The 25,635-nt window shown below is 35.5% G+C and overlaps 1 protein-coding gene across 1 annotated transcript in view; it reads left to right on the forward strand.

Moving 5' to 3' along the window:
* Positions 1-25,635, forward strand: part of LOC138715492 (protein bunched, class 2/F/G isoform-like) — a 717,347-nt gene that overhangs the window by 293,659 nt on the left and 398,053 nt on the right. The window lies entirely within an intron of this gene.

Below are 25,635 nucleotides of genomic sequence, written 5' to 3' on the forward strand. Positions count from 1 at the left end.
GAGCTTTTTTAATTTCCGAGAATTGAAAGAAAACATACCGCTCGTGTATCGTACATTATTTTGTGCGAAGATCGTTTATTACATACCTGAAAGAGGAATTCTGATTAGTTGCAATGAAATCTCCATCTTGGTTTCTGTTCAATGACGGCAAATTTGCAAAACAAAAATATCTATCTTCAACATTGTTGCTTTAAAATGTTTTCTGTGTTTACTATACTCCAGCAGGCCGTGATATATATGTCTGTATCCCCCCCCCCCCCAGTCTATAAATGCGAACTTAAAACAAACGGTAAGGTTATGTAATGATTTATTTTTCATTTTAATATTTTAACAATATTATTTATATAACATATTGCAGTAATAACATCGGCAAGTTTAATTTTGCCGGTCAAGGAGATGTTTAGAAATGGAAAATATCTTTGACATCTAATTCTGATGAGTCTGGAATCTTGTTGATTTTTTCACGGCTTCCTTAATGTTACTTGCTTCACGAATGCAGTAACTTTAGTGGAGTTGTAGAGTTTACTTAATTTTTGCAAATATTTAAAAACAATAATTAACAGTGCAATTTAGGTGAAATTGCAGTGGTAAGTTTCCAATTTATAATTATTACTGTATTGAACGTCTCTAAAAATAATATGTTAAAAGTCTAAAATCAATATGTCACTTAAGCGGTAAGAAGAGGGAAATTGTTATGTGTGTTAGGTTGGGAATACCGAATGTGGAATTTTAGACTTTCCCCGGATTGGTTTTGTGCGGAAACCAAGCCAATACGCACGATCTCGCACAAATAAAAATAAACTGTTGTAGAACAAGACTGGAAAAGGAGCTGCTACAGATAGTATACCATAACATAACTACATGTAAATAGTGAAATGTTATTCGGAATTACAAACAAAACTTGCAACATAAGAGCGTAAAAAGAAGGCTTCCTGTTCTCCTTCAATTTATGTACAAATGGACCAAAGAGTAGGGATGAAACGCCTACAAACATTCCTCTGAATTCGACCTTTTGACGTAGAACGACGTCTTTGTATTCGGAACGGTAGATCGTTAACCGCTTGCTAACGATGTCCGAAAAAATGTTCCCGGTGCATCACAATCGCTTAAAAATAGCGAATCAAGTACGAGTATACCACCATGTAGACAAAGGAGTTCCGAAACCATAAATATTGGTATTCCTAATGTTTTTTTTTTGGTAGGTTATTTTACGACGCTTTATCAACAGCTTAAGTTATTTAACGTCTGAATGAGATGAAGATGATAATGCCGGTGAAATGAGTCCGGAGTCCAGAACCGAAAGTTACCCAGCATTTGCTCATCTTGGGTTGAGGGAAAACCCCGGAAAAACCTCAACCAGGTAACTTGCCCCGACCGAGATTCGAACCCGGGCCACCTAGTTTCGCGGCCAGGCGCGCTGATCGTTAAGGGTGGTTCACAATAAACCGGAAACGAGAATCGGAACGAAAACGAAAAAGGTAAAATTGTTAAAATGTGTACATTTAAATGTGAGCATTCACAATTGACAAAAAGCTTGCCGGAGCCCGGGATCAGGAACGGAGAGTTGCCAAGTTTCAACTTTGGCGTTCACGTTTCCGATCACAGCCCACTAGATTCATTCTATTGCCATCTAAAAGCTATTTTATCGTCGTATATTTTGTAGCAAGAAGACCGTGACATAACCTATGCATTATTTTGTTCTGTGCTGTGCATCATGGGGCAAGTTTTATTTGATGAGATTCTAATATTGAGTGTTGAGGAAAATCCTCACGTTTACGAAAAGCGGCGCGCCTCGTATAAAGATGAGAAAATGGAGGAGAATACGTGGCTTTCAATAGCTGCATCTTTGAACACCGATCGGAAGCGAATCATATTTTATTACTGTATTGGTTGTATTACACACTACATATTATTCATGCTTCAATTCAATAACTACTGTTGTGTTTATTTTTGTTCTATTACAAATGTTTCATCTCTAATTATTTCGCGTTATGGTAGACTTAAAATAGGTTGTGATAATAAAGATGCATGGGCATATATTATTTATAGTACCGTACATAATGAAATGTTTCAGTTGAAATTTCAAAGTTGAAGTGTTTATGTTGGTTGCCTTGTACTCATGAGAGAACGCCATTGGTCAGTTATACACAAATAACATCAGAATGCGTAATATCGACTTTACATATCGTTATTGACATGCATATCGATATGCATAGTCGTCTACGTTCTCGGTTTATTGTGAATCAAAAATGTTCATATTCACGTCCTCTGCTTCTCGTTTTCATTCTGGTTCTCGTTCCCGGTTTATTGTGAACCAGCCTTTACTCCACAGGTGTGGTTCCTAATGTTGAAAATGTGGTTTTGTACATATCGCCTGTGTGCATTGTGAATTGTGGAAATTTTGCTCATATTCAGGATCTGCAAGTAAATTTATCCAGGAGTAATGCACGTGGAATATAATAACGTTTAGTATGTAATGAGTAGAGCGGTGCAGACGGAGCACATGACAGACAGAATGGCATCATAGCAAGGGTTCCGACGTTACTCTGCGTGTTCCCTGTGTACGAGCGACGGTCATGTACACGATGTGTTGACGTACAGACGACACAATAGAAATGACACAGTTCCCTAACGTTTCTACAATTAATTTCCCACAGATACTTTAGTAAGATTTCAAAATTACAAAACTAATTAACCATTTCATCCTAAACAAATAATATACTGTATACATGTATGATTTCATACAGAACGCAAACAAAATCACTGTTTATTTGTAACGGGTTCATGATATTCTATTCGCTAAAGCACTTGAACAATTGTTTTTTGTTTTTCCTTTTCTTTACAATGAGTGTGATTTATTAATGCACATATGATACGTTATCTGATTTCTTCCAAATATTGTTACAGTGCACAACAAATGACATTTGTACGTTATTAACAGAAAACGATTTTCGTCTATCTGATAGCATGGCCTTATATGTGGAGAAGCTTCTTTCTACGTCTGTTGAGACAACTGGGGCATACGTAAAATCCTGTAAAACATTTTTTTCAACTTCTGTTAGTTCTTCAAAGGAATCCTTATCTCCAGAAATACTGTCACTAATCTTTCAGAGTTTATAATATCCACCATTTTTTTCAACTTATATTTGTTATTTTCGCAGATATTATTTTACAAATTTTATCGTCTACTTGAGTCACTTTCTTCCAGATATTTCGCAGTAGGGAAATCTGATCAACCAGTTTTGTACCAGACTTTTCTAAAGCTGTTATACAATCAGGAATAAACCCATAATTCGATTCAATGTATTCCAATTTGTTTTATGCTTGAATCAATTAACAAAAATATCACCATATTCGGAATTAAGTCTCTTAAACTTTGCCGAACGAATTTGCTTCGCCTTAGGCATCGTAACACTAGAACCGAACTGTTCTTATGTTTCTTCAGTACTGACGTTTGCTTTACTAAGCTGTACCTACTGCTTGGAGGTATCCTGTGTACCGCAGAGTCAGACCTCTGCAGGTACACAAGGTGAATTTACAACCCTTGCCCTGTTGCCGGTGTGTCGAACAACTGCTCCCTTTGCACTGCTCTAGTAATGAGTGTAGTGAGCCTACCGTTGCATCGAGGTAGTGAAAGGGACCACGAACAAAGAGGCCGGAGCTGTAGGAAGAAAACAGGAATTTTGTAGATTCATCGAGTTAATTTAATTATTGCCCAGTGACCCGTGATAGGGGAAAGAATATTGTGGTGGAAACAAAATGGGTACAGAAAGCTTTCCTTTAGTCGTTTAGTGTAAAGGAGGGCAGAATAATTGCGACAGAAATTACGAAAGGGATACTGCTCTCGAGCTTAAGCTTCGGCTGCGATAGACGACCATGGAAAGGACTTGGTAACTCCTGTTGTTGATGCTACGCCTGCGATATACCAGAGATGGGAAACCCTCCAATTACAACTCTCGAGATGTGGCTTTTTCTGCAATAGGCCGACCTTACTTTGGGGCTGAGAAACTAAGGACCAAAGCACGCCGGCGTGAATGTCGAGTTGGACTTCAAAAGTTAGATATGGTGAGCCGGAACCAATGTGATTTTTGAGGCCTTTTGCCCCGGATAATTAGATTTTGGAAATTGTGGAAATGTGGCGGAGCCCCATCTTGCTGAAAGATGAAATCGTCATCGAGATCTTGTCTAAGTTGAGGCACCAACCATTGCTCCAACATGTCCAGATATGAATGTCCAGTCACAGTAGCCTCAATGAAGAAGAAAGGTCCGTACAGTTTTCGTTGTGACAACGCGCAGAAAACATTCACCTTTGGTGAATCACGCTCATGTTCAATGATTCTGTGAGGTTTCTGTGTACACGACAGTTGTGCTTGTTAATTTTCCCACTCGTATGGAATGTCGCTTCGCCGCTGATAATTAAGCGGCTGAATAAGTCATCGTCGTCTGCTGCCTATTGTAGCTGGCAATAAAACTCGTAGCGCTCGTAACAAGATGGGGCTCCGCCACATTTCCACAATGCAGTTCGTGCTTACCTGAATACGGAGATGTCTGATCGTTGGATAGGACGTGTTGGAGTAAGGGACAGATGTTTTATGACATGGCCACCAAGGTCACCCGATATGACTGCATGTGACTTTTTTTCTATGGTGGTACCTAAAGGACTGTGTTTGTACCGCCTTTGCCACGTGATTTACAGGAACTAAAAACCAGAATTCGAGAAGCTGCCGCCACGGTCACAGAGGATAATATGTTGAAAAGGGTATGGGAAGAGTTTGATTATCGTTTGGACATCTGCCGAGTCACTCGTGGTTCACACATTGAATCTCTGTAAGGCAAGGATGAGTAGAAGAGCTCGACCTTGATCACGAGCGCATAGCGCATTCACTGTAACGTAGACAACAGGGATGTACATGCACATGCAGCGAATAAAGGCAGCAATTATTACAATAACTTGCGTTACTAAATTTCTGGCTATGTAATAGGGCTAATTACTAAGTTACTTAATATACATGTACATATATAAACAAATCGCAAAGGGAAGGGTTTTTAGGAACAAAAAGAGAAATAGGAATAGTTAATTGTATGTAAACCATTTTATTGTTAAAAGCAATTATTTATTATGTAAATACTTCACTTCATTGGTTAGGAGAAACTAATAGGGTCTACCTGCTCGACGTCTGTGATCTCTAAGTACTTTTGAGTATAATAATGGCAATATTGATTGAAATAGAGTATATTGATTGTGTGATTGTGAAAATGTAGTCCTTACTCTCCAGTCGTGATTATGTAATGAGTTTTCTTAGAGTGATTTGTGAGATGCACGTAACACGAAAAAAACAAATTGATTAAATTAAGATATTGAGAGCCATCGTAATTTTTGGGGTCAGTAATTTAAGGGGATATGTATGACTTTTAAAACTTCCACAATTTCGGCCAAAATTTGTGAAATTTAAACTATATAAACAGATCTATAATAGTATCATCTGTACAAAATTTGGTGCAATTAGGTATAATAGTTTTGAAATTATATTTTTAAGTATATTTTATATTGACGTTACTAAAAAGCTCCTTGCATCACAGTTTTCAAAATGTTTAGTTCATATTTGATAAAAATCCTGAAAATAGTTATTGGAATAAAAGTGAATTAGCATTTTGAGTTTAGTAATAGTATAAGTTAAAGTGCAATCAAAGATAAAATATTATTTCTAAATTAAAGAGACACGTAGTCTAATAAAAGTAAATATCCAGAAACAAGCAACAAATAAAACATCAATAATACATTTAAAATAAAGAAATAAAAGGAATCTAGATACTATCTGCTGACCCAAATATAAATTAATTTACCTTCGATGTCAATTCCGAAATGAATTTATTTCTCTCTTCTCCTGAATAATGCCTATATTTTTTCATGTTGCGTCTCATAATGCCGTTTTATGTTGCTTTTTTTGCAAATGATATTTTTTTACACAACATACACTGGACTTCATCACCATGTTCGAAGCATAAATATTGTATCTTCCACTCTTCCTCGAAAGCTTTAAGCGCTTCCGTTCCGTCATGATGCGCTGTGTTCTAAGATCTGTACATCCTTTAGCAATGTTTACAGGCAAAAGAGCTCCGCGCGCGCGCAGCGGGCATAAAATAGCTCTCGCCCGCAAATATTAGTCACCATCGCAAGACTGCTGTAAGGTGTAAAACGAACTTTGAGAGTTTGACTTTAAACTGACGTGTGTTTGAAAGTGCTATCATTAGTAGTTTTTGTGTAATAAAATATTGAAAGTGTTACCGGACTTTTGATATGCCCTGTAATCTATACTAATAATAAATCTGTACCGTAGCCGAAATTTTTCTGATAATTTTCGATTTTCCAAAAATAATTTGTTCTAACATTTATAATTAACCGCCCTGAAACCGAAAATCGCTCTTTTCAAATTCTTGTTTGTATGTCTGTATGTTTGTTACCTTTTCACGCGATAATGGCTGAACCGATTTATATGAAAATTGGGCTATAGATTAAGTTCTTTGTAACTTAGAATTTAGGCTATATGGCATTCAAAATATTTTATTTAAAAGGGGAGTTATAAGGGGGCTTGAATTGAATAAATCGAAATATCTCCCTTATTATTAATTTTCATGAAAAATATTACATGACAAAAGTTTCTTTAAAAATAATTTCCGATAAGTTTTATTCCATGCAAAATTGTGATAGGACTGATATTTAATGAGATAAATGAGTTTCAAAATTACAATAACAACGCCATCTTAAGGCGGTATAATGAAATAAAAAACAAATGACTTCCTCTATAAGGGGCCTTGGACAACAACAATCGAAAGCTATGGAACATAGCGTACAGAGAATGTTTCTGTGTTTGTATGAAGTAATATCGGAAGCTAAATTAACCAATTTGTATAATTAATTATTAATTCACCATTGGAAAGTGTAGTTTCTCTAGATGGACATAATGCTATAATGTTATTACAGTAACTTCTGAGTGAATCGAGGACAGGTAAGATTAAAATAGCTTCTTATGCACAGAAAACTTGATAGGCTATTCTGTACATTCGTTTCCTGTATTTCCTAAAATAATTTTTATGACCGAATGAGTGGTCTCTGGATCAAAATGATCGTATTTTAATTTTTTTAACACAATTTAAGCTTAAATTAAGTAACATAATAAACGATTTATCCTTCTATCAAACACGAATGTTCCCTGGATCAAATGTCCTATTTTAATTATGTAATTACTTTATATTTATTTCTAACGGGTGCAGCGGAGCGCACGGGTACGGCTAGTTTATAATAATACTATATCATTTAATGTAACAATTTAATATAAAAACGAAAAAAAAATTGTTAGGTAACATTTAGATTAACATATCAATATAAAAATTCAAACATGAAATTGTAGGAGAGTATGCTCTTAAATTTGCATACCTCTCAAGTCTGGACACTGTGCGTGGTGCATTTGTTTCATGTCATGCGTGAATTTCAATTACGCTTAGGAATGGGTAGTACCTTAAAAAGCGGGGCAGTCTGCGTCCCGCAGTGGGTATGAGCGGGACAGGGAAAATTTCTTGAAAATCGGGAATGTCCCGTCATATCGGGAACGTCTCTTTGCCGCAGATCATTTCACCCTGTTTCGAGAAACACTTCTTTAGTACCGCCAAGCAGACACTAACCCTCATTTTTTGGAGCTGAGACCGGGCTGATGGAGGCATTCAGTCAGTGGTGCTTCATATTGTCTTCATGGAAGCCCTTGCCCAGGAGGCTTTCGAGAGGAGGCTTCGCCATGAAAATTTGGGTATGAATTGGAATTCCTGTAAACAGGACTGCAAGAAACCTGGAAGGCCACCTTTAAGTACTTATACTCTACTCCGCAGTACTGAACTAGTGACATCTTTTGAATCGCGGCCGTTTTAACGCCCACAAAATCATGTCTGCATATGCATTGGTAACTTCTCTACTTGCCCCCACCACCTATCACTGCTCACATTCATGACGTGTGATTTCTGTCTAGTCAATTCATTGCGGTATGAAGTCACGTTCATGACGTCAGATTTCCTCAGAGTTCATTGCGATATCACCTCCCACTTTTCCGTGATAGCTGAGATTCGTACTACTCGTTTTCGTTTCTAACTTTCGTCACTGTTGTATTACCCAGTGATCACTGCAGCTTGGCCGAAGATGATTCATCTCCGGAATAATTTCGTTCTAAAACTTAAACTATTATTGTCAAGCTTATATAACTAACTACGGCCTTCTGAATTTTGGAGAAGATTATAGTTGAAATCAGGATCAGTCTTTTTCTTACCAATAATAAATTACGGTTTCAAAGAGGAAATTGTTCCGTCTTGTTTTGCAGAGGAAAATGTTAAACGTGACTGGATTAGGGTAATATTTTCACACGAGGTTACATTTTACTCCGCAAGATAGTCGAGAATCCCGATACGATCCTAAATACGTGGCAAAAAAATATATATATAACAGCGGTCATGTATCTGTAGTGTATTGGTGGTGGATGTCCAGTGGAAGCTTGATGGCCACGTGAATGCCGTGCAATGCAAATGCGTATTAGAGGTGCCAGGATTTCCTCTGTGAGGATGATGTATTTTGAGGATCAGATGATTCTATTGCAGCATGTTAATCATCCTGTCCTCACCTCTGCTGGGGTGATTAACTGGTTTTCGGAGAAACCGGGTATCGGACCAATGAACTGCCCTCTTCGTTCACCAGGGTCTAAACCCAGTGGAGAATATGTGGACAGAGGTAAAGCAAATCACAAAGAAAATTGTGGAGGAATCTCGCCATCAGCCAACAGCCTTCTGGGCAAATATCGAAAACGCATTCAATGCTATAAGTTTAGTTTAGGCGCTTCGTACCATCGATGTCACGCTGGATACAGGGTGTCATAAAGGCAGAGGGACGACCACCTCTGGTTAACTGGTTATTCATTTGTATTTATTAGTATTATAGATTTTTTTTCGAGAAAGGGTAATTTTTATTTTTGGAAAAACGTATTTATATGAGCAATTGCGACTATGTTTTTATTTAATTATTACATTACTATTGTCATGGAATATAATTTTATTGCCATAAATAGTTTATATTTAATTATGAAGGGAATAACGGTTTAATTTATATGTATTTACCTCCTAGAATTGACAGAAATTGCCATTGGTACTAAACATATAACACAACTGGCTTATAAGAGAGAAAAGCAAAAGCAATATCGATATTTAAAACACGGAACGTCGCAAATACAATGAGTCCCAAAATGATTATTGGAATTTCACAGTTGTTTAATTTCTCTTATTTGCGATATATAAAAACAAACCTGACATGAGATTAAAGAGGAAGTCTCCAAGTTTCCATACTGCATTTTATAATTATAAGTATTCAATGTGAGCAGCATTGGTCACACGGCACACATCTGGCCGATAGTCGAATTTCGTTCCAAACGTTGGACAGCATGTCAGGAGTAATAGACTCAACAGCAGCAATAATCCCTCTTCTCATATCTGGCAGGTGGACAGGTAGCGCTGGTACGTATAGCCTAAACGGTCCTTCACGTACTCCACAGAAAGAAATCACATGGGAGACCGTGGAGGCCATCGGAAGAAAACCATGTCATTCGGACCGGCACGTCCTATCCATCGTTGGGGAACAATATCTTTCAACCAATCCCGCACATTATGAAGAAAATGAGGAGCACCGTCTTGTTACCAAATGAAGTCTTGAGGTTCGAAGTCATTCAGCTGATGGAAACGATAATTCTGCAGCATATACAGGTGTGGAATGCCTTATCTTTTGTTATTTTCGTTGAAAAAGAACGGCCCCCTAGTCTTTTCGTTGGAAACATGACACAGAAGACATTGACCTTGGGGAATCCGTTTCATGTTGCACTATTGCACGCGCATTCTCCGAATCCCAGATAAGGACATTATGTCTTATCACCTTGCTACTGAGATGAAAACTTGTTTCATCGCTAAACACAGAACGAATAAACTGGTCGTCATAATTTTCCAGTACATGTTGCATTTCCATGCGTGCCAGTAGGTTTGTAGGCTTTAGGGATTGCAGCAATTGCAAACGGTAAGGCCGCATATGCAGCCGCTTTCGTAGCACTCTCCACATTGTCGTACGAGGCATTCCTAGTTCACAGGTGGCACGAACACAGATTTCTTCTGAGGACTACGTACGAAAGATGCTCTGACATTCTCTACTCTTTCGTTTGACACTCGAGGTCCTGAACTCTTCCCTCTACAGCAGGGCACATTAGGTAATTCTGAGAAATGAGCGCTGTGTGCTTTAAAGAGCGGGTCTTCCGAGCGCTCTGACGTATGCATACTGTACGTTATTCAGTGTCAGTGCAGTGGTGACTCTGCAGTATGATGGCTAACTTTGAAGACGGAGCTTCCGCTCATACACTAAAGCGCCCCGCTACTCCCAGTGCTTTTAATGTATCATGGGAGGAGGAGTTCTTTTTCGTAGAGAGCAGTGGATTAGCAAAGTGTTTAATTTGGCATAAAACACTCCAACCGATTAAGAAGTTCAATATCCAACGGCATTATTCTTTACAACATGCTGCCGAATATGACAAAAAATATGTTGGTAATGAACGCCATAAAAACTTAAAGAAAATGTTTCTCAGGTACATTATATCAAGAGTATCTATTTGATATTTACATTGCATTATAAGTTATTATACATTTAGTAATATATAATTTTAAATTATACAAGTATTATGTTATATCATAGTATAGTATATTACAGTTCATGATATATCATATCATATCATATCATATCATATCATATAATATCATATATCATCATATCAAATGTCATATACATATATCATCATATCATATCATATATATCATATCAAATGTCATATACATATATCATCATATCATATCATATACCATATTTTATCATATATCATATCATATCATATATATCATATTTTATCATATATCATATCATATCATATTTTATCATATATCATATCATATCAAATGTCATATACATATATCATCATATCATATATCATATATCTTATCATATCATATATCATATCATATCATATCATATCATATATTATCATATATCATATCATATATCATCATATCAAATGTCATATACATATATCATCATATCATATCATATATATCATATCAAATGTCATATACATATATCATCATATCATATACCATATTTTATCATATATCATATCATATCATATCATATATATCATATTTTATCATATATCATATCATATCATATCATATATTTTATCATATATCATATCATATCAAATGTCATATACATATATCATCATATCATATCATATCATATTTTATCATATATCATATCATATCATATCATATATTATCATATATCATATCATATATCATATTTTATCATATATCATATATCATATTTTATCATATCATCTCATATATCATATTTTATCATATCATCTCATATATCATATTTTATCATATATCATATCATATCATATATCATATTTTATCATATCATATCATATATCATATTTTATCGTATATCATATCATATATCATATTTTATCATATATCATATCATATCATATATCATATTTTATCATATCATCTCATATATCATATTTTATCATATATCATATCATATCATATCATATCATATATCATATTTTATCATATATCATATTTTATCATATATCATATCATATATCATATTTTATCATATATCATATCATATATCATATCATATCATAGCAGGATGACAATAATGCACTTAGTGAATCTCGGCTATAAGAATTAGCTACAAAATTTGCCACGAAATTGCAAGGGAATTGAAAACATTCAACGAAGGTGAATTCAGCAAGCGATGTTTAATTATATTGGCAGATGAACTCTGTCCACAGCAAGTAGGGGAAGTGGAAGCCATACGCCTGTCTCGTAGAACCGTGGTGAGGAGGTTGCAGTATGTGCGTATGGGTTATGTAAATAAGCCTAATGATTTGTGTGTGTGTGCATAGAGCGAAGTTTATTTCATTAAATTAATAGAGTTATAAAGTCTGTACTGTACAATGGATTGATGTAATATCCTTATAAACTATTATGTACTGACAGACTGAATGACTAGAACAACCGTGCCCTTGTTATATTAATGCAGTGAAGGTAGCTGTAATGTGAGTCCGCCACTGAGTGAGCGTTCTGCTCTGGCTTGCCTTGCGGAGCGAGAGCAGCTCTGGCCGACTAAATGGAGCCGCTCTCATGCCCGGCCCTGCTGTACAGATACATCCAATTGTTTCAAACTGTCTATACTATCGACGAATGTTGTTATCGGACGGAGGATCAATTCTAAATTGCTTTCGAAAAGCTCGTTGTACAGTAACGACGGAACCGAACTTGGCAAACTGCAACACACAAAATCACTTACGCTCTGTAGTCACCATTTTATAAGTTTAACGTTGTGACGCAATAAAAACGAGATACAAAAACGCTGCGCTCAGGATGTGAGAACATTCACAGTTATTTCATTACACGAAAGAAACACGCATCCACTTTGGTTTGTAAAGCTATGCGAACCACCTAAAACTCAGATGTGATTTAGGGACAGGTGTACAAACCGCGATCATACCATAGAGTAACATGTTTTTAAAAGTCTTTTCAAACAGCGGCAACAAAGTTTTTCTGCTAAGGGTGCTTACTGATATGCGAGTATAAATCCAGCGCTCACGAACTCGTATGAAATCACGCGATGGGTACTTAAGAATTTGTAAGTTTTTTAGTAAGGTAAGGTGTGCTGCATGTGTCATTTTCCCGGGCGAAAAACTAATCTTGGCGGTAAGGTGTTTACTTGTACGGCATACATTGCGTAGCTTAAAAATGCCACCGTGAATCGGTGCTTGTCGCTGAAAACACTCCGTACTTACAGAATAATCACATTCATAATTTGTTTTTCTTTTGCAAGTAGACTTCAATATATTGTATTTGTAACTACAGGTATCAGAGTGCTGCATTGGAGTTAAATCGCTCGCTTGAACTCGGTCGAGTGTCGCACCCTCGAGTGAGATACGATCGGTCGTGATACGCTCGTAATAAATAGAAGCACAGCACAAGGTCATCTCACCGACATGTCTTATCTTGTATGGAAGGCGACAGATAAGATACACATATGTTTTGCTCACACGGTAAAAATAAGGCTTTATTTTCTGCGTTTATGACAAACGTCTAATGGAACAGTCAATGGAACGTACCAAAACAGGAACATGAAGTTATACATAAAATAGTATGAAAAACTTCGATATACAGTTATTATTGCTAATTAATAATTATTCAATATTTGATTTACCACATATATAATATGATAGGTCCATACATAGTGTTCCGCCTATATACTGCGACAATGTAGAAACGTTTTACAAAATATTATTGATATAGCAGGAGATTAATAACAATATTAGTACAGAGATAACGTCACAGAAAATATAATAAAACGAATAATCATGCTGCACAACTGTTACAGACGCAAAAATTGATGCACTAATTATTAGAGATTATTATTATTATTATTATTATTATTATTATTATTATTAGAAAACTTGATACAGTTCTTGCATTATCGTGATTGTGTTCTCCGTTTATAATAATTACATTTACATCCAATAACATCTATCAGATGTGGCAAAAACAAAATCACTCCTGTGTGGGGGGGGGGGGGAAAACGTACAACATTTATATTACATTTTAAAGCAAGTTTTGTAGTTGTACTATGGAGAGGTTAGTTAAACACTGCAAAGTTTTGAAATGATAAACATCTATGATGTTACTACACAGTTCATCACTCTAACAAGAACGAATGTCTAACGCTCGGCTTATACCATTCGAGGATTTATCGCTCGTGGCAATTTTACCCATAATGCATGTGCGCTATCTATCGGATTATGCTATGAACTACTTGGCGCTCGAGCGAAAACGTCCGATGCAGACCTCTGACAGGTATTCTTCAGTCCTAAAAACAATTCTCTCTCCAGTATGAAAATCTCTGCTGTTTTGTATGTTTTGATCGTGACGATTTTTAAGAGAGACTAGAAATGCATTAATAGCTGTTCCTCCTTGACACGTAGCTTACAGTGCGAGGAACAACTTGGGAAAGAAGGCAGTTCTTGTCCCTGCCGGCAATCGGAACTCGGTCCCAATGTATTTTTGTCACTGAAACCTGTAAGTAAACATCCAAATTGAATATTCAGGCGACTATTATCTTTGCATTTCGAACTGGCGGATCAAGATCACGTACAAAAGTACGCACCACGCACTGGTAATTTCTGCTGTCCCAGCTGACTTTAGTTGAGGAGAATGAGTCAGGATTGGGGTAAGCACACATGGCAAATGCAGTCCATTGCTTGGTCTTGAGCCCCCATGCCAGTTCGAAATGCACAGATAATAGTAGGTGTAGACCGTAGGCCCATGTTTGTTTATGTTGATGTTCAACTCGCAGTTTGTAAACACAAGTTAATTTTAATTTCATTCGTCATTACTAGGGAGCGAATTGTCTATCTCGTGACATTGGAGTTACAGCGATCTTTGAGGGCTGTCCTTCCTTAAGGAGATTCAAGAATAATTTAAAAAGTTGTGTATAAAGTGAAAATTAAAATTGAGGTGACATTCAACATTTAATTTTTTAAGGTGACATGTATTTATCTAGCCTGACGAGTTGCAGCGATCTTTGAGGGCTGTCCTTCCTTAAGGAGATTCAAGAATAATTTAAAAAGTTGTGTATAAAGTACAAATTAAAATTAAGGTGACATTCAACATTTAATTTTTTAAGGTGACATGTATTTATCTAGCCTGACGAGTTTACTTCCTTGGTTTGAATTGTAAATTATTTAAAAATAGCGTGTAAGAGGGCCTTAGACTAGAAATGTTTAGTTTAAATGTAGTTATGTTTATAAGTATGCATAAGGATGTAATTATTTGACTTATTTAAACTGTTGTATCAGTGAAGCGAGGTGAGTCAGTGAAGTTATGGTTTTACAGTGCAGTGAACAGTTCCGATCAGTGATAATTTATAGCGTCAATGAAATGTGTTCTATAGTGTCAGTGAAATGTGTTACAGAGTGTCAGTGAAATGTGTGCTAAAGTGTCAGTGAAATGCGTCATAGTGCCACTACAGGGAATGAGATGAGAGTAAAGTGAAAGACTATTGAAACTTATGTAGGACCTATACATAATTATGTAGGTTGTGTTGTAAAATTAGGTATTTTATTTTATGTTTTATTATTATTGTGTTAAATTGTATTGTGTATAAAATTGTATATGTGTTGTAAATTGTATTGTGTATTGTAGATTTTATTGTGTATTGCTTATCATTTTATTGTGTGTTAATATTGTATATACCAAATATAATTCACAATACACGGTGAAGAGAATGTATTAAATTCCTTGTAAGGTAGCCTATAATATTCTTAAAAGTATGAAGGACAAAGAACTGCAAGTGCAGGATTCGATTAAATCGTTTCCTGTGTCTGTATGTAGTAGACCAATCTGGCATTTGCCTTTTATACAACTAGTTTTCTGTCCAGTGACATTGAGCTACCTCGCTCAGCTCATAATTTAGCTACTTTGAAATTACCTTTAAAAAATAATGGAATCTTTCATGTAAATTTTCTATTATGAACTACCGAATTCATACGTTTCAGAAGGTTTTTCTTGGGTACTCCCTTTCCCTCTGCCATTCCAGTAACACACTATCTGACCCTCATTTCATCTAATAAGCTAGGGTGAAGTCTTGGAGGTAGTATCCAAAAACGAAGTAGAGGACTTAAACTGTTTGTGGGCAATTCACTGTTTGGACAAAATACACGTGGGCTGCTGATAAAAAAAATAGATGACTAGAAAAACAACCTGGGAAAACTGTTTGTGGGTAATTCACTGTTTGGACAAAATACACGTGCGGTGCTGACAAAAAAGTAGATGGCTAGAAAAACAACCTAGCAAATCTATTTGTGGTCAATTCACTGTTGGAACAATACACGTAGGGTGACGACAAAAAAAGTAGATGACTAGAAGAACAACCTGGCAAATCTATTTGTCGGCAATTCACTGTTGGAACAAAATACACGTGGGGTGATGACAAAAAAAGTAGATGACTAGAAGAACAACCTAGCAAATCTATTTGTGGGCAATTCACTGTTTGGACAAAATACACGTGGGTTGCTGACAAAGAAAGTAGATGACTAGAAAAACAACAACCAGGCAAAACTATTTGTTGGCAATTCACTGTTTGGACAAAATATACGTGGGTTGCTGACAAAAAAAGTAGATGACTAGAAGAACAACCTGGCAAATCTGTTTGTTGGCAATTCACCGTTTGGACAAAATACACGTGGGTTGCTGACAAAGAAAGTAGATGACTAGAAAAACAACAACCTGGCAAAACTATTTGTTGGCAATTCACTGTTTGGACAAAATACACGTGGGTTGCTGACAAAAAAAGTAGATGACTGGAAGAACAACCTGGCAAATCTGTTTGTTGGCAATTCACTGTTTGGACAAAATACACGTGGGGTGATGACAAAAAAAGTAGATGACTGGAAGAACAACCTGGCAAATCTATTTGTGGGCAATTCACTGTTTGGACAAAATACAAGTGGGGTGCTCACAAAAAAAGTAGATGACTAGAAGAACAACCTAGCAAATCTATTTGTGGGCAATTCACTGTTCGGACAAAAATACACGTGGGTTGCTGACAAAGAAAGTAGATGACTAGAAAAACAACAACCTGGCAAAACTATTTGTTGGCAATTCACTGTTTGGACAAAATACACGTGGGTTGCTGACAAAAAAAGTAGATGACTGGAAGAACAACCTGGCAAATCTGTTTGTTGGCAATTCACTGTTCGGACAAAATACACGTGGGGTGATGACAAAAAAAGTAGATGACTGGAAGAACAACCTGGCAAATCTATTTGTGGGCAATTCACTGTTTGGACAAAATACAAGTGGGGTGCTCACAAAAAAAGTAGATGACTAGAAGAACAACCTGGCAAATCTGTTTGTTGGCAATTCACTGTTTGGACAAAATACACGTGGGGTGATGACAAAAAAAAAAGTAGATGACTAGAAGAACAACCAGGCAGAACAATTTGTGGGCAATTCAGTGTGGACGAAATATCCGTGGGCAAACTGCTCGCTAATCCCCTCTTTAGGTTGTTACCCTTGTTTCTCTCTGAGTAGAAAAATCATTGTTGACAAGTGCTATTGGTCTTTTGAAAAACATTGTTTTTGACAAAATCTGCTCGTAATGAATGCCCTGATCAATAACTCTTGTAAATTAATGTAATGTTTCCTTCCTGTCTGTATACACATATTTCATATTGATGATAAGCGTACAGAAAACACGCATTTTTCCATATCGATTTCTCGCGTTTTAAGACTGCGTTGTTTGCAGTGAACAGTGAATACATTCTTAGTATATGGAAAGTGAAGCGCATACGATTTAAACTTACCGTTTATAATGTGAAAACTTTACTGTCAGAAAATGTAGAATATCGTAGTTTTGAATAGTCTGCCCACTTTCCTGATTGAATAACTCATTTCTGATGCTGCACATTTTTCTATAACTCTTCTCAAATGTTTGTGTATTTGTGTAATAACTTGTCCCTCTGGTGCTTGATTTATTGACTCTGGTATTTGTTCTCTAATTTGAGAGCTTTATGCGTTTGTAATAGTGAAGGTTCTAAACGTGTTATAGCTTTAGATACATCTCTGAAGCTGTCTTGAATAAACAAAACACTTTTCTCTTATTTGTTGTACAAAGTATTTTATAGCCTCTACTGAAGTACTTTACTCATAGTCAAGTGTGGCAGCTATGTCGACAATTTTCTAATAGCGCTTGGCATAAAGCAAAGCATACCGACCATGCATCCCGCTGTTAGCTGTGGTGATAACTGATAGAAAGCCGAGTGTAATCTTCTGAAAGGAAGGAGGTGTTTTTAACACTTGATTTCACTAAAATATACTTGAATTTCTTCCACTGCTCAACGAAGAACGAGCAACAGGACAGCTTAGAATGAATCAACTTTCGACACAATTATTTAATTTCCATTGCTGCTGCTGCTTCTTCTTATTTTCATACGGAAAATACTTCTTTTGCTGCAGCTACAACATTTGCCATGGAACCATTTGCAAAATCTTCAATTTCATCTATTGACATTAATTTATTTTTATTTTCTACTATTTATTTTATATCTCTTGGCACCTTTTTATAGTATTATTTTTATAATATTATGGCGCGTCCTCAGGTTGCGGATCGAGGAGACGGCCTCCAGATATGGAGGGTAGCTGTGAATATATTGAATAAGCAGTCGTGGACAGCCGATGAGGGGTGGTCCTCCAGCTTGGGGGTTGGGCGAAGGGCTAATAACCCATCACCGTAAAAAAACAGCTTGTTACGAATCCTTCAAATAAGTTATGAGGAAGGAAACGATAATCACCAATTAGGAACAGGATTCTTTATTCATAAAAGAATAAAATCAGCAGTAAAGAAGGTCGAATTTATCAGTAATAGGTTATCGTATTTAGTACTTAAGGGTAGATGGTGCGATATCGTAGTTATAAATGCTCATGTCCCTACAGAAGAACCTTTAGGGAGGCCGAGACGTAGATGGGAAGATAATATTAAGATGGATTTGAGGGAGGTGGGATATGATGATAGAGAATGGATTAATCTTGCTCAGGATAGGGATCAAAGGCGGGCTTATGTGAGGGCGGCAATGAACCTCCGGGCTCCTTAAAAGCCAGTAAGTAAGTATTTGCAAAGTTCCTTCGTAAGGAATTTCCTATTAGTTTATTTCTCTTTAAAAGCTGCGAAACAATCTTTTGCAATTTTGAAAAGAAAATAAGAAATATCAGCACTTAGAAAACTTAAAGAAACTCCATTGGTCACTTGAAATTTACGATATATATACATCTATACTAATAATAAATCTGTAGCCAAAATTTTTCTGGTAATTTTCGATTTTCTAAAAATAATTGGTGTTAACATGTATAATTAACCACCATGAAGCCGAAAATCGCTTTTTTTAAATTTTTGTTTGTATGTCTGTCTGTCTGTCTGTCTGTCTGTCTATCTGTCTGTCTGTATGTTTGTTACCTTTTCACGCGATAATGGCTGAACCGATTTCGATGAAAATTGGAATATAAATTAAGTTCGTTGTAACTTAGATTTTAGGCTATATGGCATTCAAAATACATTATTTAAAAGGGGGGTTGTAAGGGGGCCTGAATTAAATAAATCGAAATATCTCGCTTATTATTGATTTTTGTGAAAAATGTTACATAACAAAAGTTTCTTTAAAAATGATTTCTGATAAGTTTTATTCTTTGAAAAATTTTGATAGGACTGATATTTAATGGCGGGTGTATTGAAATAAAAAACAAATGACTTCGTCTATAAGGGGCCTTGGACACAACAATCGAAAGCTACAGACAATGTTTCTGTGTTTGTATGAAGTAATATAGGAAGCTAAATTAACCGATTTGTATAATTAATTATTATTTCATCGTTGGAAAGTGTAGTTTCTCTGGATGGACCTAATGCTATAATGTTATTACAGTAACTTGTGAGTGAATTGAGGACAGGTAAGATTAAAATAGCTTCTTATGCACAGAAAACTTGAATGGTTATTCTGTATATTCATTTCCTGTATATCTTAAAATAATGTTTATGAACATATTCATTTTTATCTCAGAGAATTAACGAACAACGAGAGTGTATTGATTTAGTATGCAGTAATAGTACGTTAGCTTAGCAATCCATTATTTTATAATTCGAATTTCAACTATGCTCAATTGAATCGTGTTAAAATACATATGCAATAAATGCAATGCAAAAAAATTGGGTAATGAGCCAAGCAGATTATGTTGCGCTGTTGTAAAAGCTGTTCCTCCTGAGTTCAAGAGCTCCTACAACAAATTAAAAACTTTCCAATTCGAGTACATCAGTTATCAACACACTTTTTACATAATATAATATAATATAATATAATATAATATAATATAATATAATATAATATAATATAATATAATATAATAATAAATCTGTAGCCAAAATTGTTCTGTTAATTTTCCCTTTTCCAAAAATAATTGGTAATAACAATTAATAACATGTTAAAGGAATTGTCATTGCACCAAATGAGTGGTCTCTGGATCAGAATGATCGCATTTTAATATTTTAAATACAATTTAAATTAAGTAACATATTAAACGATTTATCCTTCTATCAAACACGAATGTTCCCTGGATCAAGCGTCCTATTTTAATTATGTAATTACTTTATATTTATTTCTAACGGGTACAGCGGAGCGCACGGGTACGGCTAGTAACTAATATATCTCCTTTCCTGACAATTTAACTTGTTCACTCTGCATACTGGTGTTGCAGTCCAGTTATATTTGTGCCGTTACTTCCCATGATCTCTGAATGACGTATCTTAACAGGGATTGTTATTCTATTACAGTCTTACTAATAAACCGTGTATAGTTTTTATACGAGACTTATGCAGAGTTGGGACAGAAAACGTTACTAATAAACCGTGAATAAGCTATGGACGTATAAACAGGCTGTAACTATACAATGGGAATTGCTTTGCAGTAGTTATATGCATGAAACCCCTTGTTTAAGCGTTGTATATAGGGAAAAAATGGCCGCCCCTCTAACAGCTGTTCGTATCGACTGTCATTTTATGATGATGGTTACCTTGTAACCACAGAAGAACAAACCAAAGATTATAGAATTACTAGAATAATATTGCTGTAGCTTGTACTCTTTGACCAAAATGTAGTGTGGTAATCGATTAGAGCCAGTTGTACTATCGATATGTAACACACCACACTAGAGCGCTCTACCGGATGCAATAGAGAACCTCAGATATTCTATTACCTTTCCTAACGAAGTAATGACGAAACTATGACGTAGCTGTGTAACAGTTATACTGTTATACACTATGTATGTAGTGATTATTAGTAAGGAATTTACACACGACTTATAAACGAGCTACTCATTGCATAAGTATAAGACAGTTAAACGTCTATATATAGAGTTTTTATTAGTAAGACCGTTAGTCGAAAAGTATTGGTTGGGGAACTCCTCTACAAGCAGTGGTAATTTGGTAGTGTGGGATTTCTTTGTCTTTTGCATACGGAAATTGAATTTAATGCCATTTGGTATTGCACATCGACAGATATTTATGTGTAATTGTGTAAACAGTCTTCGTCCGAACATTCAGCGATGACTTGTGCGAAGAGCAATAAAATGGCACTGTGGCTTGTTCCATCGCGTTATTTCAGTGCTGTGTTCTTAATGTCAACACGATTCCTGGGTTTTGGATATGAAAATTCGATCTTTAGTAATTTCTCGCGGAATCGACCAAAACCACATTTGATTTGTGCCCTCATGCCTTACCAGTACGTAGCATCACTGCATAGTCATTCGTACTTCTGTATGAGTGACTGTTACCAGTCTGTCTGGTGGTGATGACACCGTTGGGAGGTTGCCAGACGTTTAGAAGTTATTTAGAGCGAATATTTTGCTCTTAATACAAAGAAAAGACTTGTTTGAAACATCGTACTTTTTGCGCCACAGCCATTGCTACACACATACAGTACATACTGTACATCTTCAGTATTTCACGATCATTCTTAATTATGTAACAGTCTGATGTTAATTCCACTCCCTTACGTGTATTATATGCCAAAATCTTGGTACGCCGATATTTCATATCAAAATACTACAATAATGAGAAAACCTTAATTAATGAAAATTTATTAAACTTCCGGAATCCTCTATACATTATTTAAATAGTTCCATACATATCACTACACAAGTCTAAAGCCAAAGTTACAAACTCAACAATAGCCAGTACGCTACAATATCTAAACGAGTGGAGTAACGGTCAGCGCGTCTGACCGCGAAACCAAGTGGCCCGGGTTCGATTCCCGGTCGGGACAAGTTACCAGGTTGAGGTTTTTTCCGGGGTTTTCCCTCAACCCAATATGAGCAAATGCTGGGTAACTTTCGGTGTTGGACCCTGGACTCATTTCACCGGCATTATCACCTTCATCTCATTCAGACGCTAAATAACCTAAGATGTTGATAAAGCGTCGTAAATTAACCCACTAAAATAAAAAAAAAAGTATCTAAACGAGAACAGACAACAACTCCTTCATCAATATACACATGTAAGTTCACTTCAAATAATACAAATTTCACATAAATCTTTTTACGATAATATAACTTAAATAATAATAATAATAATAATAATAATAATAATAATAATAATAATAATAATAATACTTACTTACTTACAAATGGCGTTTAAGGAACCCAAAGGTTCATTGCCGCCCTCACATAAGCCCGCCATCGGTCCCTATCCTGTGCAAGATTAATCCAGTCTCTATCATCATATCCCACCTCCCTCAAATCCATTTTAATATTATCCTCCCATCTACGTCTCGGCCTCCCCAAAGGTCTTTTTCCCTCCGGTCTCCCAACTAACACTCTATATGCATTTCTGGATTCGCCCATACGTGCTACATGCCCTGCTCATCTCAAACGTCTGGATTTAATGTTCCTAATTATGTCAGGTGAAGAATACAATGCGTGGAGTTCTGCGTTGTGTAACTTTCTCCATTCTCCTGTAACTTCTTCCCGCTTAGCCCCAAATATTTTCCTAAGCACCTTATTCTGAAACACCCTTAACTTATGTTCCTTTCTCAGAGTGAGAGTCCAAGTTTGACAACCATGCAGAACAACCGGTAATATAACTGTTTTATAATTTCTAACTTTCAGATTTTTTGACAGCAGACTAGATGATAAAAGCTTCTCAACCGAATAATAACACAAATTTCCCATATTTATTCTGCGTTTAATTTCCTCCCGAGTGCCATTTATATTTGTTACTGTTGCTCCAAGATATTTGAATTATTCCACCCCTTCGAAGGATAAATCTCCATTTTTTATATTTCCATTTCGTACAACAGTAATAATAATAATAATAATAATAATAATAGTAATAATAATAATAATAATAATAATTTATTTAACTAAAAATACACATAGGCCTACTATAAAAAAACACAATGGATCCAGAAATACCTTTGCTCGTGTTCTGAAGTCAGTTCAAGAGATGCAAACATTTGTGAATGCTACAGATATAAATGATTTTGTCTTAAAAAACGAATTTTTTTTATATTTATTCGTAGCCGGTCCTTTCTCTATCCGCACTTCAAGACATCCCCACATGGATCCAGTTTCATTTCCAGCGATTATTCGCATTTCGGTTTCTCTTCTATGTTATCGCTTCGTCGTCACCATGTCTTTGAACAGCTTATGTAATTTAAAGGCACGTTAAATTAAATTAAGTACGAGTAGAATTAATTTTAGTAGTTCCTTCGGCGATCCTTTTTGTTATACTATATGTTTTTCTGTTTTCTTCACGTCATATTTCCGTGCACTGCTGTGCTCAACGAGCTAGATAAGCTGGGTTTGTTCAGACAGATCGAACAGTCTGCAAACGAAGCTGTGGCAGGCTCCGGCCTCTAGTGAACACGCGCACCAACAAAAGACACAGGACATCACCTCTTCTTTGTGCCAAACAAGCTGTTTGTGCTTTTCCTCATTTCCGCTTTAAGGCTCTTCTCCAGTGTTGCCAAGTCAGCGGTTTTGTAGCTAAATCTGGTGTTTTCAGGACTATTTTACCGTCGGCGGCTAGCTATTTATTTGGCGTTTTTTGGTGATTCCGGCAGAGGAAGGCAATATTTTTAAGTTTTTCTTCTGTAAAGGTGTTATAATTGTTTTATATCTAGCCTACTTGCGGATAACAATATTAGTTATTCATAAACCAGAGTTTAAGGGAACCAGGTAGTGATTAGAGGTCAAAAATCCGATTTCTTATTTTGTGTTTTAAAAAAGTACAAAACTTGCTCTTTAAAGCAATATAAATACTCTGGGAGGTATTTCTGGAGGTAAGCCCTTTAAATAACCTCTTTAAATTTGACTGATCATGTAATTCATATATCCTTCTGTTTTTTAAATGCAGTTTTCCATAAGTTGACATTTTTCAAACGTAAGTACATCATTCTACCTCACTTCGATTATTGCGACGTTTTGTTCAGTGATCTCAGGATTGATTCCGCTCAGAAACTACAGCGTGTTCATAACGCGTGCGTCCGCTTCATTTGTAATGTTCGATACTATGATCATATCTCACCTTCTTTCAAGAAGTTATCATGGCTTAGGTTACATGAGAGGAGAAATCTGCACTCACTTTCTCTCTTATATCGAATTATGCACTCTTCATCCCCCTATTATTTATTCGCTCGATTTCATACTCTCTCTCGCTATCATAATATTAATACTCGATCACAACGCGATAACACGCTAGAAATTCCACTTCACGCATCGTCTCTGTATTCCTCATCCTTCACTGTTGCTACCTCTCGTCACTGGAACTCTCTGCCGCCTGAAGTCAAGGGCTGCCGAACATTGAATTCTTTCAAATCAAAGTTAGAAAATTATCTTATGACGAGTTGCCAAACTAACTTACTATTATGACAAGTGTTGTATTGCATGTTTCCACGTTTTCACATTTTTTTTATGTTCTAATGATATTCAACTTATTTTATATTTTTGTTTTCATATTTTCCGATAATGTTATATCTCTAATGTGATAAGTTGAGCTATATATAATCTTAATTTTCCTTATTGTGTGTACTTAGAAATATTGTATTCACTGTATACTTTGTACTGCGCTATTTTATTACTAATATTACTATTATTATTATTATTATTATTATTATTATTATTATCATCATCATTATTACTATTCTTATTTTATTATTATTATTATTATTATTATTATTATTATTATTATGAATAATTGTCTTTTTTTTGTATGCCTCATTTATTTTGACCTGCTGTTCACATATTATTATGCTTTTTTCTTTCTTTCTGTATGTTATATATTATGTCCGATTTCTTCTTATTTGTTGTTTATTTTTTTATTATTATTATTATCTTATTCAATTTTGTGTGTAAAATTGTAGTGTAATTTGTAAATTTGTAGTGTTTTTGTAACGCAGTCTTTACTCCTGGTTGAGTGTTAGAGAAGGCCGTATGGCCTTAACTCTGCCAGGTTAAATAAATCATTATTATTATTATTATTATTATTATTATTATTATTATTATTTTTCTCTGAAACTACTGAATCAATTTACATAAAATGTTTACAGTGTTTTCTGCAGCTTGTGTACTACATAGTAAACCTACGGGTTTAAGAATATCGCAGATATAACACGAGAAAAAATACATTGAAAAAAATTGCAAAAAATGTTAAATAAAGTTCAATATTTTTCTGTTTCACTAGGGGTGAAATATTTAACTGAATTTTGCTTTAGTATTTACAATACACATTACTATATAAGTTTAAAAAATGCAAGGTATATGAGTGAAGATTGTAGAAAGTAATGTACACCTGAAGAATGAGGTACATTTAACAAAGTCGGAAAACAGGTTATCAGTTAGGGCCTTTCTTTTGCACTTGGATACGAAACTAATTAATTGTCTTATATA

The sequence above is a fragment of the Periplaneta americana genome, chromosome 15 (genome assembly GCF_040183065.1).
Source record: "Periplaneta americana isolate PAMFEO1 chromosome 15, P.americana_PAMFEO1_priV1, whole genome shotgun sequence".
NCBI classification, from domain to species: Eukaryota; Metazoa; Arthropoda; class Insecta; order Blattodea; family Blattidae; genus Periplaneta; species Periplaneta americana.